Below are 16,761 nucleotides of genomic sequence, written 5' to 3'. Positions count from 1 at the left end.
GGTTCTTTTGATAAACATAATCTATTCTAGTATAATTGAATGGGGATAAATTTTAGGAAAACAAATTTAGATGGACCTTCAAACGCTATTCTCCTAGACCATTTAGTCGTTAAAACTCTCCCTAGAATAGTAGCCAAAAAGGATGCCATGATTAAAACAAAAGTTTTGGAATTTTGGATTCACATACTCCTTGTCACTATCTGTGCATATTTGCCTAATAGAAAGACCATAATACTTCTATAAAAATGCTTTATACATCCTAATTAAACTAAAGACATCACTCTTTTACTTTAGAAATTATGCCCATGTATGCCTAAAGAATTCATCATTCGATGCAAGCATATATTTGGCCCCCCCAAAAAAAGGAGTGAGAAAGAACATGAAGTCACTATGAACTAGGTCCAATTTACTGTAGCATGGTGGTCTCTACTCAGAGTAAAAGAATCCTTGAGATTCTTACCAAGCACACAACCTTGACAAACACCATCAGTGAAAGAAATCAGATCAATATCAAAAGATCTCCCTATACTTTTTTTGGAGTTGAACTGTTTGAGAATGATTGGAAATGGTTTGCGTAAGTGTACATGTTTTGTAAAAGAACCAATAAATTATGCAATTACCACATGTGATTGAGTTTGTGTAGGGATAGATTTTTACATGGGCCTCCTAGTTGATATCTCATTGAGAGTTGGCAAGAGAGTCTAGTCGAAATATGTAGATTATGAAAGGAATTCTTTTAAATGTAGGAGGTGTTTTTTTACTTGACGCATCATACATCATTATGTCAATAGTTAAAATTTTTTATTTAGGTGTCTCACAAGACTCCCATGTGGTGCATTGATGCCAAATCTAACCATTATCTAGTTTACCCTAAGATGGTTTCAAGCTCTTCTAGCTCCCTTTGCCAACTTGTTCACTTGGAACTTCTATTTCTCTCCCCAAATAAACAACATGTGCAAGGTGCAAGGGTTTTTACTTGAGATGCATATTACATTGTTCTTATATAGATATCCAGTCTTTTCTCAAGGAGAAGCAATCACATCCTAGCAACAATTTTTGTTGCTTGTTTAAAAGAATCACTACTTAATGGGACATTGAGGAAGGGTGATGATCATGCTGATTTAGTTTCTTTAGAGGATATGAGGAGAATTCCCCCCTAAATGACATGGATCAAAATTTAGTTTTCTCATCCCAATCTGAGCATACATGGATATAGGTCAAGAGGAAAAGGTCTCCTTCAAGAATACACCAAATTCTAGTATTGTCATCTTCCAAAATGGAAAAAAAAAGGCAAAAGTTAAATTTTATCCATGAGGAGTTCTTCTTTTGTGCACAAGAAAAATTTTCTAAAATATTTTTACAATATGTAAGTTATATTTTTGATATCACACCTTTGTGTTGCCTTGTTGCACCCCTTATTGCTAGGGCATATATTTTATATTTATTTAGATAATTATATTATAGAAGCTACCCGATTGATCTAGATTATGTATGGAAATTTTGTCTAAAAAAGTGTCTTTTGTAGTGAATGAAATTTGTGTCAAATTGTTTTGGCCAATCAAATAGCCATAAAATATTTTTAACAAATTTATAACTTAAGAAATATGAATTTAGACTATAGAAATAATAACAAATATATATCTATTTTAATTTTTGTCATTATCTATTCATAATATTATAAATAAAGTGATAAAATATCGGCTTCGGCCTATTACCCAGCAAAAAAAAAATGTAAATAAAGTGATTCTTTTATATAATATAAAATTTCAACAAATTTTATTTCTGAAAACATAATAACATTTATTAGCTATTTTATAGGGATTTGATTCACACTACACAAATAAATGTTTAAAGTATTTCATCAATAATTATAAAAAAAAATATTTATTAAATTAAGATTATGCTTTTAAGAAAAATGTATATTTTTAGTATAATGTTTATATTTTATTATAAATAGCATCGAAAGTAAGGGCAATGAATAAAATTGGGTAGAAAACTTCATCTAAGATTAAATTTTCTAGAAGGTAAGAAATTAAATACATATCTCAAGAAAAGAAATAAAAACTAAGCATACCCAAATATTGTCCTATTTATGCTCACAATAAATGAGCTACTAACAAATAATTTATATATAAAATCAAATATTAAAAATTATGAAAATTAAATTACACTAGAATACAAACACTGGTCTAGAAGTGATTCGTCCTAGTTCGGAACACAACCATCTCTACTATTTTTGGGAAAAGAGACATCCTAAATGGATATGATAGAATTAATCATCATGGTGTTCACATAAAACACATATAGATGGACCTTCAAAGCCTATTCTCCTAAACCATTGAGTAGTTAAAATTCTCCCTTGAAGAGAAGCCCAAGAGAATGTTGCTTCTTTTGGTAAACATAATCTATTCTAGTACAATTGAATGGGGATCAATTTTAACAAAACACATTTAGATGGACCTTCAAACTCTATTCTCCTAAACCATTTAGCAGTTAAAATTCTCCCTAGAAGAGTAGCCAAAAAGGATGGCATGATGAAAACAAAGTCTTGGAATTTCAGATTGACATACTCCTTGTCACTATCTATGCATATTTGTCTAATAGAAATACCATAATACTTCTCTACAAATTATTTATACATCCTAATTAAATTAAAGACGTCACTCTTTTACTTTAGAAATTACGCCCATGTACGCTAAGAGAATTCATCCTTCAATGAACATGAGGTCACTACGAACTAGGTCCAATTTATTGTAGCATGGTGGTCTCTACTCAAATTAAATGTTGGCAAGAGACTCTAGTCGAAATATATACCTTATGAAAGTAATTATTTTAAATGTAGGAGGTGGTTTTTTTCTTGACTCATGATACATCATTATGTAAATAGTTAAACTTTTGTATTTAGGTGTCTCACAAGACTCCCATGTGGTGCATTGAAGCCAAATCTAACCATTATCTAGTTTACCCTAAGATGGATTCAAGCTCTTCTAGCTCCCTTTTCCAACTTGTTCACTTGGAACTTCTATTTCTCTCCCCAAATAAACAACATGTGCAAGGTGCAAGGGTTTTTACTTGAGATGCATATTACATTGTTCTTATATAGAGATTAAATCTTTTCTCAAGGAGAAGAAATCACATCCTACCAAAAATTTTTGTTGCTTGCTTAAAAGAATCACTACTTAATGGGACATTGAGGAAGGGTGATGATCATGTTGACTTAGGTTGTTTAAAGGATATGAGGAGAAATTCCCCCTAAATGAGGTTTATCAAAATTTAGTTGTCTCCTCCCAATCTAAGCATACATGGATATAGGTCAAGAGGAAAAGTTCTCCTTCAAGAATACACCAAATTCTACTAATTTCATCTTCCAAAAAAGAAAAAAAAAAGGCTAAAGTTAAACTTTATCCATGAGGAGTTCTTCTTTTGTGCACATAAAATTGTTTCTAAAATATTTTGTATGATATGTAAGTTATATTTTTGATAGCACACCTTTGTGTTGCCTTGTTGCACCCTTATGGCTAGGGCAAACATTTTATATTTATTTAGATCTTTATATTATAGAAGCTACCCCATTGATCTAGATTATGTATGGAAATTTTGTCTAAAAAAGTGACTGTTGTAGTTAATGAAATTTGTCTGAAATTGTTTTGGCCAATCAAATGGCTATAAAATATTTTTCACAACTTTATATCTTAAGAAATGTGAATTTAGACTATAGAAATAATAACAAATATATGTCTATTTTAATTTTTTTTATTATCTATGCATAATATTATATATAAAGTGATAAAATATCGGCTTCGGCCTATTACCCAACCAAAAAAAATGTAAATAAAGTGACTCTTTTATATAATATAAAATTTCTACAAATTTTATTTCTGAAAACATAATAAAATTTATTAGCTATTTTATAGGGATTTGATTCACACTACGCAAATAAGTAATTAAACTATTTCATCTTAAATTTCATCTATTATACTATATTCTATATTATGATTTAGTTGTCCGTTGACTAATAGTTATATGTAAGGGTAACTATTACAAACATTTTTATTAAAATTATAAAAATTGAAGTACACTTTTATTTATTCATAAGAGTAAATATTCTATTGGCTAATGAAACCTCAACCATTTCTTTTTAAAACCCCAAAATCCCATGAACATTAAATATCATCTATTATACTATATTCTATATTGTGTTTTAGCTCTCTACAATATATGAACCACAATTAAGTTTATATCAAGTGATGCAAAATTGGGGACAAGATGATTCAACTAGTATGTAAGATTTTCGTCAAAATCCAAGTTTAGTATCTTTCTCAATAAATGAAATACCAAATGCTTTGTTTTGCCTCCATGCTCTCATACAAAACCAAGAGAACATAATAAAACTACTTTGCAGATTAAAAAACAAACTCACATTTTATATATTTTATAAGAGAAACCCTACTCTATATGTTGTCAATTATAAGACTTGAGACTAAGCCAGTTCAAACGTCATTAAAGAACTAATTGCCTTCCCCCAAAGTATCATTCTAGAAGCCATAGATATGATAACAATGAGAAATACTTAAATTTAATAAACAATAGCCACACTAAATAACCTAAATAATTAATCCTCAGTATTGTTTGGGAGCAAAATTTTAGAAAAATCTCTTCTACCATTTGATATTGAATAACACATTAAGTTTCTTTGGATTGGGATCTTTCTCTTTAAAGGGTTTTCTTTGCACAAATCACTAAGATGTGGTATGGTTTTTGTGTTAATTTTCTTGCAATTATTATTTTTTCATATACCTTTTGTCATAAATTAGTATATTGAGCATATTTTACACTTCTACTTCTTTTAATTTGATATAGAGCTTGATTGATAAGCTAAAATATTAGGTGTTAGGAACAAGTTTTTCTTGTTCTAACTTTTATTTGGGTTGCAACTTATAATAAAAACATACAAATAGATAGGTTCATCAAAATAAAGGACATTCTTATTTATGTGAATATTACATATAGAAGAAAACTATATTTAGTTTAAATATAGTTATTGTTGATAAAAAAATAGAATACAAACACCGGTCTAGAGAGATAAGGGTGTGATCTGTTAACACAGTTTCTGAATATGTAACTAAGGAAAGAGATTATTCTTAGGGATATCATCTAGGGGCTGCATCCCTAATAGGATATATAAGTAGGCAGTTGCCAATGAGGTTAAAAAGATGATGAGGGGAATAGAAGAATAGTGAATAGAAGATAGAAAGTATAAATGAGATATAAGGAATGTACTCAATAGATTAAGATATCAATATAAGAGATAATTATCAAGCCTCATATTATGTATGGTGTTTTATTTTTGTTTTAATGACAAGAATAGATAGTTGGTCCATAAAGTGGGAATAGGCCACCTTAGCTACTTGCCTACTTTCTCTAATCAGAGTACCAACCACATTCAACCCCTATCAAATGGCTAGAACTTAGGAACACTAAGAATTAAAAAAAAATTAACTGCTCGTAGGAAAATTGAGAACAAACATATACTTCTAGATTAGGAATTCAATGTTGTCTACTCCTATGAATGCTTGTCTTTTTCAATCCCTATCAAACAACTATAACATAGAGAAATAAGAATCTAAAATTCAACATCAACTACCCTTGGGGAAATTGAGAACAAGCATCTCCTTCCAATTTTAAACTTGACACAATCTATCCCTAAGAATTTTTACCATTTCCAATAGTTATACCACAGAGAAATAAAGCTCAAATTTCAAATATAACCACCCATGGAGAGAACAAGAGTTTTCCAACCGGTCCCCAATTTCTGAATTCAATTCCATCTAACAATGATTTTTCCAAACGATCTATCATAAGATTGGCCTCTCTATAGATATGATTGACGATTACTTCTTAAAAGGACTTAATTACCTCAATTTAGGTCTCTCACAAGACTCCCATGTGGTGCATTGATGCTAAATCTAACCATTATCTAATTTACCCTAAGATGGTTTCAAGCTCTTCTAGCTCCCTTTGCCGACTTGGTCACTTGGAACTTCTATTTCTCTCCCCAAATAAACAACATGTGCAAAGTACAAGGGTTTTTACTTGAGATGCATATTAGATTGTTCTTATATAGATATCCAGTCTTTTCTCAAGGAGAAGCAATCACATTCTACCAACATTTATTGTTGCTTGTTTAAAAGAATCACTACTTAATGGGACATTTAGGAAGGGTGATGATCATGTTGATTTAGTTTGTTTAGAGGATATGAGGATAAATCCCCCCTAAATGAGGTGGATCAAAATTTAGTTGTATAAATGAAGATTATTTAAGTATTTTAAAAGAACTTGAAAAAAATTAGTTAAGGGGATAAATGCAATTGTAATATAGAATTTTATTTATGTGAATATTACATATAAAATAAAACTATATTTAGCTTAAATATAGTTATTGTTGATAAAAAAATTGAATACAAACACCGGTCTAGAGAGATAAGGGTATGATATGTTAACACGGTTCTTGAATATGTAACTAAGGAAAGAGATTATTCTTAGGGATATAAGGAATGTACTCAATAGATTAAGATATTAATATAAGAGATAAAATTATCAAGCCTTATACTATGTATGGTGTTTTATTTTTGTTTTAATGACAAGAATAGATAGTTGGGACATAAAGTGGGAATAGACCACCTTAGCTACTTGCCTACTTTCTCTAATCACACTACCAACCACATTCAACCCCTATCAAATGGCTAGAACATAGGACACTAAGAATTAAAAACAAAAAATTAACTGCTTGTAGGAAAATTGAGAACAAACATATACTTCTAGATTAGGAATTCAATGTTGTCTACCCCTCCAAATTCTTATCTTTTTCAACCCCTATCAAACAACTATAACATAGAGAAATAAAAATCCAAAATTCAACATCAGCTACCCTTGGGGAAATTGAGAACAAGCATCTACTTCCAATTATAAACTTGACACTATCTATCCATAAGAATTTTTACCCTTTCCAATAGTTATACCACAGAGAAATAAAGCTCAAATTTCAGATCTAACCACCCATGGAGAGAACAAGAGTTTTTCAACCGATCCAAAATTCTAAATTCAATTCCATCTAACAATGAATTTTCCAAACGATCTATCATAAGATTGACCTCTCTATAGATATGATTGCAGATTACTTCTTCAAAAGAATTAATTACCTCAATTTATTTCCCAACAAATGAATTGAGTATCCAATTTGTAGTAGAGCCCGCCCTCAAGGCATTAATTATTATGGTTAAATACCTTTCTATTTTTGAAATATTTATGTTTAACTCTTTGCAAAGAAGTACCCCTTCCAGTAGAGCTTTGAGTTCAGCTATGTTATTTGTGTCATCTTCTAGATGCTTTTCCAACTTAGCTAAAATTGAACCATCATAGGCATGAACTACACAACCATCTCTAAAGGTTCCATGATTACCTTGAGAAGAAATATCAAAATTCAATTTATCCCAACCTATATTAGGAGTGGACCAAACATGATTTTCTCTTTTTATTTTACTTATTTGATCCCCATTGCCAATGCAAAGAGGAATCTTCAATCTAAACCATTTCATTCTAATAGAGCGATTCTAATTTGAAAATTAAACTTTCCTTTTCAAGTGACCTCCAATTCTACTATTCATCACTTCAACATTAGCAACTTCCACTTTATTGATGAATGACTCCCAAATCATCTTCTTTCCTTGGAAATTTTTTCAATTTCTCTCTTTACATAGTTTCCATAGGATAATGGAGGGGAAAATAATCATCAGACGTCCATATATACAATTCCTATTTAACTCTGACCAACTTTTAAAAAGGTTAAGGATGTCATTAGGAAGAGAAGTGATTCATCCTAGTCCGGAACACAACCATCTCTACTATTTTTGGGAAAAGAGACATCCTGAAATGATATGATTGAATTACTCATCTTGGCGTTCACATAAAACACATATAGATGGACCTTCAAAGCCTATTCTCCTAAACCATTGAGCAGTTAAAATTCTCCCTTGAAGAGAAGCCCAAGAGAATGTTGGTTATTTTGATAAACATAATCTATTCTAGTATAATTGAATGGGAATAAATTTTAGGAAAACACATTTAGATGGACCTTCAAACGCTATTCTCCTAGACCATTTAGTAGTAAAAATTCTCTCTAGAAGAGTAGCCAAAAAGGATGCCATGATTAAAACAAAAGTCTTGGAATTTCAGATTGACATACTCCTTGTCACTATTTGTGCATATCTTCCTAATAGAAAGACCATAATACTTCTCTACAAATGCTTTATACATCCTAATTAAATTAAAGACATCACTCTTTTACTTTAGAAGTTATGCCCATGTACGCCTAGAGAATTCATCATTCGATGCAAGCATATATTTGGCCCCCCCAAAAAAAGGAGTGAGAAAGAACATGATGTCACCATGAACTAGGTCCAATTTACTGTAGCATGGTGGTCTATACTCAAAGTAAAAGAATCATTGAGATTCTTACCAAGCACACAACTTTGACAAACACCATCAGTGTAAGAAATCAAATCAATATCAAAAGATGTCCCTCTCCATTTTTTGGAGTTGAATTGTTTGAGAATGATTGGAAATGGTTTGCGTAAGTTTACATGTTTTGTAAAAGAACCAATAAATTACGCAATTCCCACATGTGATTGAGTTTGTGTAGAGATGGATTTTTCCATGGGCCTTCTAGTTGAAATCTCATTGAAAGTTGGCAAGAGACTCTAGTAGAAATATGTAGATTATGAAAGGAATTATTTTAAATGTAGGAGGTGTTTTTTTACTTGACTCATCATACATCATTATGTCAATAGTTAAAATTTTCTATTTAGGTGTCTCACAAGACTCCCATGTGGTGCATTGATGCCAAATCTAACCATTATCTAGTTTACCCTAAGATGGTTTAAAGCTCTTCTAGCTCCCTTTGCGAACTTGTTCACTTGGAAATTCTATTTCTCTCCCCAAATAAACAACATGTGCAAGGTACAAGGGTTTTTACTTGAGATGCATATTACATTGTTCTTATATAGACATCCAATCTTTTCTCAAGGAGAAGCAATCACATCCTACCAACAATTTTTTTTGCTTGATTAAAGGAATCACTACTTAGTGGGACATTTAGGAAGGGTGATGATCATGTTGATTTAGTTTCTTTAGAGGATATGAGGAGAAATCCCCCCTAAATGACATGGATCAAAATTTACTCTTCTCATCCCAATCTGAGCATACATGGATATAGGTCAAGAGGAAAAGGTCTCCTTCAAGAATACACCAAATTCTACTAATGTCATCTTCCAAAATGGAAAAAAAAGGCTAAAGTTAAATTTTATACATGAGGAGTTCTTCTTTTGTGCACAAAAAATTGTTTCTAAAATATTTATACGATATGTAAGTTATATATTTGATAGCACACCTTTGTGTTGCCTTTTTGCACCCCTTATGGCTAGGGCATACATTTTATATTTCTTTAGATCTTTATATTATAGAAGCTACCTCTTTGATCTAGATTATGTATGGAAATTTTGTTTCAAAAGTGTCTTTTGTAGTGAATGAAATTTGTGTCAAATTGTTTTGGCCAATCAAATAGCCATAAAATATTTTTCACTATTTTATAACTTAAGAAATACGAATTTAGACTATAGAAATAATAACAAATATATATCTATTTTAATTTTTTTCATTATCTATTCATAATATTATAAATAAAGTGATAAAATATCGGCTTCGGCCTATTACCCCACAAAAAAAAAATGTAAATAAAGTGATTCTTTTATATAATATAAATTTTCAACAAATTTTATTTCTGAAAACATAATAAAATTTATTAGCTATTTTATAGGGATTTGGTGCACACTACGCAAATAAATAATTAAACTATTTCATCAATTGTCATAATTTTTTTTTTTTATTAAATTAAGATTATGCTTTTAAGAAAAATGTATATTTTTAGTATAATGTTTATATTATATTATAAATAGCATCGAAATTAAGGGCAATGAGGAGCATCCAGAGGGATTCGTTTAGTTATAGCCTCCAGCTCCTAGACCACCTTTAAATTTTGATCTCATATTTTGTCATAGTCGTAAGAGAATATGGATAACTAATTATTGCAAGGACATCTTTTATCAATAATTTGATTTCAGTTTGTGTTTATGTGATGATGTGTTTTTGGTATGATGATGATATAGAAATAAAATGATGTGATGTTATGACAATATTTTAGCTTATGTTTGTAATTCTTTAAGAAATAAAGATAAATAATAGATTCAAACTAGTCATGTGTAAATAATTGAATGAAATTTGGATAAGAATGGAACATAATAAAGGAGGAGATCTTGAAAATAAGGAATCCTTATCGAAGGGCACCTTTCGAGGATTGACATTTTCTTCTAGCTCAACTTATTCTTTAATGCTTAGTATTGTTTCGGAGCAAAATTTTAGAAAAATCTCTTCTACCATTTGATATTGAATAACACATTAAGTTTCTTTGTATTGGGATTTTTCTCTTTAAAGGGTTTTCTTTGCACAAATCACTAAGATGTGGTATGGTTTTTGTGTTTATTTTCTTGCAATTATTCTTTTTTCACATACCTTATGTCATAAATTAGTATATTGAGCTTATTTTACACTTCTACTTCTTTTAATTTGATATAGAGCTTGATTGATAAGCTCAAATATTAGGTGTTAGGCACAATTTTTTCTTGTTCTAACTTTTATTTGGGTTGCAACTTATAATAAAAACATACAAATAGATAGGTTCATCGAAATAAAGGACATTATTGAAGACTTGTACCATGCTAAACAATTGGTTAACAATTAAGATTGGTGATGGTGTTTTTTTGGCTATAGATTTGAAAATGTTCAATATGAATGTGACCACAATACATTGAATTAAAATAAAAAAAATGGAGTATAAATATGCAATGAGACTACTACTACTTTTTCAGATCAAGGGATCACTTGATGGAGTTATAGAGACCATTAGTTTGAAACAAAAATGACTAAAGTAGTGGTTAATAAATTGACTTTGAATGTACTAATGAGGCTTTAGTTAGTCATGGGAAATTGAAAAACAAAGGTGAAATACTAAAAAGGGAAAAATAAAGAAATGTATATATCTAATTTATATGAGAGATTTAAATCTCTTCAAAAGTCTGTGCCTAACTATTGGAATTACAATAAGACCAGCAACAAAGGGAAAAAGGAAAAAAGAAAAATGATGGAGATATCTTCTCAATGGCCTTAATGATTCATGTATTGAAAGATGAATGGTTGATAGAATTTGAGGCTTCTTTTGATATGATGTCTCATCAAGGGTGATTTTTAAAATTATGGTGAATATAATGGTAGAAGTTATATCTTGACAATATTTTTTATTTGAGCATAGTTAGCAATAGAAAATTCTAATTTTGGTTCCATGATGGACAAGTGAAACATGCCAATGGTGTGATAGACATTCATGGTTTGACATAGAACCTATCATTAGTTATCAAATTCAATTATGTAGGGATGTAGGTTGTTTTATCTAATGAAATTTTTAATATGGTGCAAACAGATATAATGTTTTCTAAAGATGTTTGTGTGCACACTCAACTAGAAATTATACTCTCAAGTGTAATGATTATTTTGTTTGTATAGTTTATAAAGTATGCACCTTGACTATCATAACAAATGAAAAGGATTTATGTCTCTAATTATAATGGTAATAATTTAAAAGTACCTAAGTGGGCTCTTGTTTTAAAGAGGAAGTCACCTTTAGAAGAAAAAAAATGTTATAGAGGAAGTCATCTTTAGAAGAAGAAAAATGTTATAGTACCAACAAATAACTCATATAAATGAAGATGATTTTTATATTTTAAAAGAATTTGAAAAAAAACTAGTTAAAAGGATAAATGATTTATGAAAAGGATTTATGTCTCTAATTATAATGGTAATCATTTATAAGTACCTTTAGAAGAAAAAAAATTCCATTGTATTTTTTTGGATTCGATTGTGTGTATTTTTTTCCCATCAATATTTTGAACCACACTTTATGATTCATCATCATGATGAAAAGAATTCCAAAGACATGAAAGATGATGAATCACGGAGTGTGATTCGAAACGTTGATGAAAAAAAATACACACAATCGAATCCAGAAAGATACATTAGAATACAAAATGGATTATGGAAATCTCATAGCTTTAATCGATACCCTTCATGGGAGGGATTATCTATGAAATCTAAGAAAAAAAATGTTATAGTGGGAGTCACCTTTAGAAGAAGAAAAATGTTATAGTACCAACAAATAATTCACAGAAATGAAGATGATTTTTAATATTTTAAAAGAATTTGTAAAAAACTAGTTAAAAAGATAAATGATTATATTCTTGAATTTGAATTATGTAAAAATTGTATATATAGAATACAAATATATTAAGTTATTAAATTTATTGTTGATAATAAAATGGGATATAAACATTTGTCTAGAGAGAGAAGGTTGTAATCTACTAACAGAGTCCCAAAATATATATATTAGAAAATATATTAGTCTTTAGGGATATCATCTAAGGGTTGTGTCCCTAATAGGAGATATAAGTAGATAGTTACCAAGGAGTAAGATAGATGATGATTTGAATAGAATAATAGTGAATAGAAGATAGAAAGTATAAAGGAGGTATAATGAATGTACTTAATACATTAAAATATTAATATAATAGAAATGATCGTCAAGCATCATACCATGTACGATGCTTTTTTTTCTATTTGAGTGACTAGACTAAATCTAGAATACCTCTGTTATTACTTCAATAGGATGGAGTTTGTAGTTTTCAGACTAAAAATAGTATATATCGAACTCCAATCTATGTCCTTTAGATTTCTTACTAACATTATTTTCATTGTCGATAAATGGCTATTTTATTGGTGTTTTTGTCAGAACAATTTTTTTTGGAGTTCTATCCATTATTGGAATAAAAAGAGAACATGAAAAGATGAACAACTAAAAAGAATATCTTTTTTTTTAAGTCTACCTTGTGAGAGGAGGTTTGGAACTAAGGGGATGGGTAATGGAAAGGGAGAGAAATCTAAATAAACCATGAAAATATTTATCTAATTAAACTTATCTTTATGTAGAAAATTATCAGAGAAATATCTAATCTTAGGAAAAATCTTTTAGAAATATAATAGTGGTTAGAATGTCTTTTTTATTTCTATCAAAATCTAATTTTTAAAGAATGGGTTTCCAAGACTTAGTAACTTGTATTGTCGCTTTTGGTTTGATTCCATAATTCCAAAGATAAATATGGTTCTTAATTTTAATATGGTAACTCATTGATATTTAGTATTTATTAAAGTTGAAATAGTGGTTATCTCTACAAATTTGGATGACCAAAGGATGAGGATATAAAAAGGTCCCATGGAAGACTAAAATTTAATCTATTATTCGCTGAAAAGTGAAAATCATATCATATTGATAAGAGGATGGAGATTAACATAATAATAATATTCTTTGTGATATATGTAGAGTAGTAGAATGAAAGATACTTGTGAGCTCTTAAGAATATGAAAGGAATAATTTTGATGGTACAACTAGCAAAATAATGTTTAGTGCATATTTGAGAAATGTTCAACATTGGTGGTGTGTAGAAAGATATTTTGATATAAAAGAAAAAGTATACGAAGTTTCTAAAAATAGTTAATTGAAAAATATTTGAGATGTGAATTGTGCAATTATGACAAAGTTATATCACAAAAGGTGAAAATAATAGAAATAGAGAATTGGTAGAAATAAAGAAAGCTAGATATGTGGATTTTTTTCTCACTTCATACACTAGCAATATTGTTTATTTTTTACCAATTGTAATGTCCCCTTTTAGAATTTACCTAAATTTAGTTGTGAAATATTAATTCTAAATTAAAATGAGAATTTCATTATCTTCAATCATGTAAACTTATAATTAAATTATCAATAGTAAGGTCACTTTTGAAATATTTTTGGTTTAGGGCCAACACATTAATCACTAGAAACTCATACTAGGACATTAAATATTAATAATTCAATGTGGTATTTAAATTAATATATTCATCATTAATATCTAACTCAATACAACATATACAAAATTACTAATTTTCTTAAAGTGTAAATTCTTATAGTTAATTGTACTAAGAATTCATTAGAAATCTATGCAAACCATAATATCAAGGATAGTTGTACTTATATTGTGAGACCATGTGTGGATTTCTCATCCATTCATCTTAGGGTGCCATACTTGAGAAGACCCTCAGACACATGTGCATGATTTAATTATAGATCCTCTATACCCCTTGGCCCATAAACATGGCAATATTTTGGGTTCACTCTATTCCTCAATCTACCTTGGAGATTAGCCATCCTCTTTTATCAAACTTATGAGCACTAGTAAACCTCCCAACTCATGAGCATGGCAAGACCACCAAAAATCCGATGGGCATGCTTGGATATTAGGTCTTGGACATCCCCTGGTGCATGAACATGGAAGATCTCTTATCCATCCATATTAGAGTGGCATGATTGATATATTGTGAACTTGGAGATATGGTAATCCTTCTTATTTATAAGATATTACTATAAAGTCAAAATAGATTTCTTAAAGGAAATATGCTATAATAAATGTGTATAAATTAAGATAATATTATATCTATTATAATTCTCAATAATATTATTAAATATAAATTAAGAAAAATAATAGAATTATATATGCATATAGTTCTTTGGTTGGACATATAGAGAGAGGGGGAAAGGGAGAGAGATAAAGAGATTAACAAATAAGGAGATCTATGGATAGACAAATAGAGGTGGAAAGAGGGTGAGGAAAAGAGGAGGATATAGAGGGAGAGATACATATGTGTGTGTGTGTGTGTGTGTGAGAGAGAGAGAGAGAGAGAGAGAGAGAGAGAGAGAGAGAGAGAGAGAGAGAGAGAGAGAGAGAGAGAGAGAGAGAGAGAGAGAGAGAGAGAGAGAGAGAGAGGAGTGTATAAGATCTAGATGGAGAAACAAAGATAGAGATAGAGATTGAGATTGATATAGAGATAGAGATAGAGATAGAGATAGAGATAGAGATAGAGATAGAGATAGAGATAGAGATAGAGATAGAGATAGAGATAGAGATAGAAAGGGAGAGGGAGAAATAGGGAGTATGTGTTTGTGTGAGTGAGAGAGATATAGAGATAGAGATAGGGAAGGAGAAATATGGAATGTGTGTGAGTGAAAGAGATATAAATATATATATAGAGGGACAAAAAAATATAAATAAATATAGTGAGGGAGAGAGGAAGAAATAGGATATAGAAGTAGAGATATAGAAAAAAAGGGAGCAAGAGGGGGAGAGGGAGATATACAAAGATAGATGTAGTGGTAATGATAGAGGGGGCAAAGAGAGAGATACAGAGATATAGATATCCTAGAGAGAGATATAGAAGGAGATAATAATCAAATAAAATGTTACTCTTAGTATAACTCTTTAATAACACAACTATCTATAAATTATTGGTATGAAATGACTAATCAATAGTTAGTTTATCTCTCTTTCTCTCTTGTTATGAATGTTTAATTTAGGTTTTAAATTGGAATTTATTTTATTATATAAATTAAAATAAATTTCAAATATTTAATTATTCTACAATAAAAAAAATAATAAGACAAAAATAGAAGTTAGATTAATTCTAATAACTGTTAATTATTATCTGTAATTCCATAAGAAGACATAAATAATTAAAATTAAATTTTAACTTAATAAATAATTAATTTTAAAAAAAGTAGAAATATTAAAATAAATTAAGAAATGGAATATTTAAAAAAAAAGGTAACATTAAAAATATTCTCATCAAAGAAAATAGCAATAAAAGAAATATTTTCATTCTAAATATGATTATTCTCCAATAACTATCATTTTGGTAAGATACCATCCCTAGACTTGTCGAAGGAAGAAGATAATAATATTCTCTCATCTATTTCGTCAAGCAAAGAAATCAAAAGAGTTGTCTTCTCTTTTGAAGACAATAAGGCTCCGGGGCCACACGGGTTTCCTATGTTCTTTTTTCAATGGTTTTGGGAGATAGTGGCTAATGAAGTCGTGGATGTTGTTAAATAGTTATTTGGGTCAAGATGTCTTCCTAAGGAGCTAAATGATACATTCTTGGTTCTCATCTGTGAGATTTTGCGAAGATCAAGAGCTCAATGAAAATTACAAAATAGAGAGACAAAATATAAGATGAGAATAAACTGTATTCTCATCAGTAGATAAAAATGGTTATTCAATACAATGAATATGAGCCTTCTTATATAGGTAAGGCTATATGGATATGTTAGCACACAAAAATGACATGTGGCTCAATAAGAAATAAGGGTAGGTAGGAAAAAGGTGTGGTAGGTATGAGAAACAATAAAATATTTCACTTCAAGCGGATCACCTACCAAACGTGGAATTATCACTCCACAATAAGTGGATATGATAGAGTAGTAACAAGATCACACCATAAAAGGTGGAAATTCTCCTACACACACTATCCCAATGTGGCACAAACAACCAAGTTTCTCATACCCAAACTACTATGAAATGCAGTATCCTAAGTAAACTTAAGTAAGGTTTAATAATATCCAACATGAATAATTAATTAAACCAACACCCATCCTTAAGTGCAACTTAGGGGAATGCACTTAAGTCTATAATGCAAATAAGTAATACAAGATGGGTCTCGGTTACAAGGCCA

The sequence above is a fragment of the Cryptomeria japonica genome, chromosome 4 (genome assembly GCF_030272615.1).
Source record: "Cryptomeria japonica chromosome 4, Sugi_1.0, whole genome shotgun sequence".
Lineage (NCBI taxonomy): Eukaryota > Viridiplantae > Streptophyta > Pinopsida > Cupressales > Cupressaceae > Cryptomeria > Cryptomeria japonica.
The sequence above is the reverse complement of the archived record's forward strand: the minus strand, read 5'-3'. Positions refer to the sequence as shown.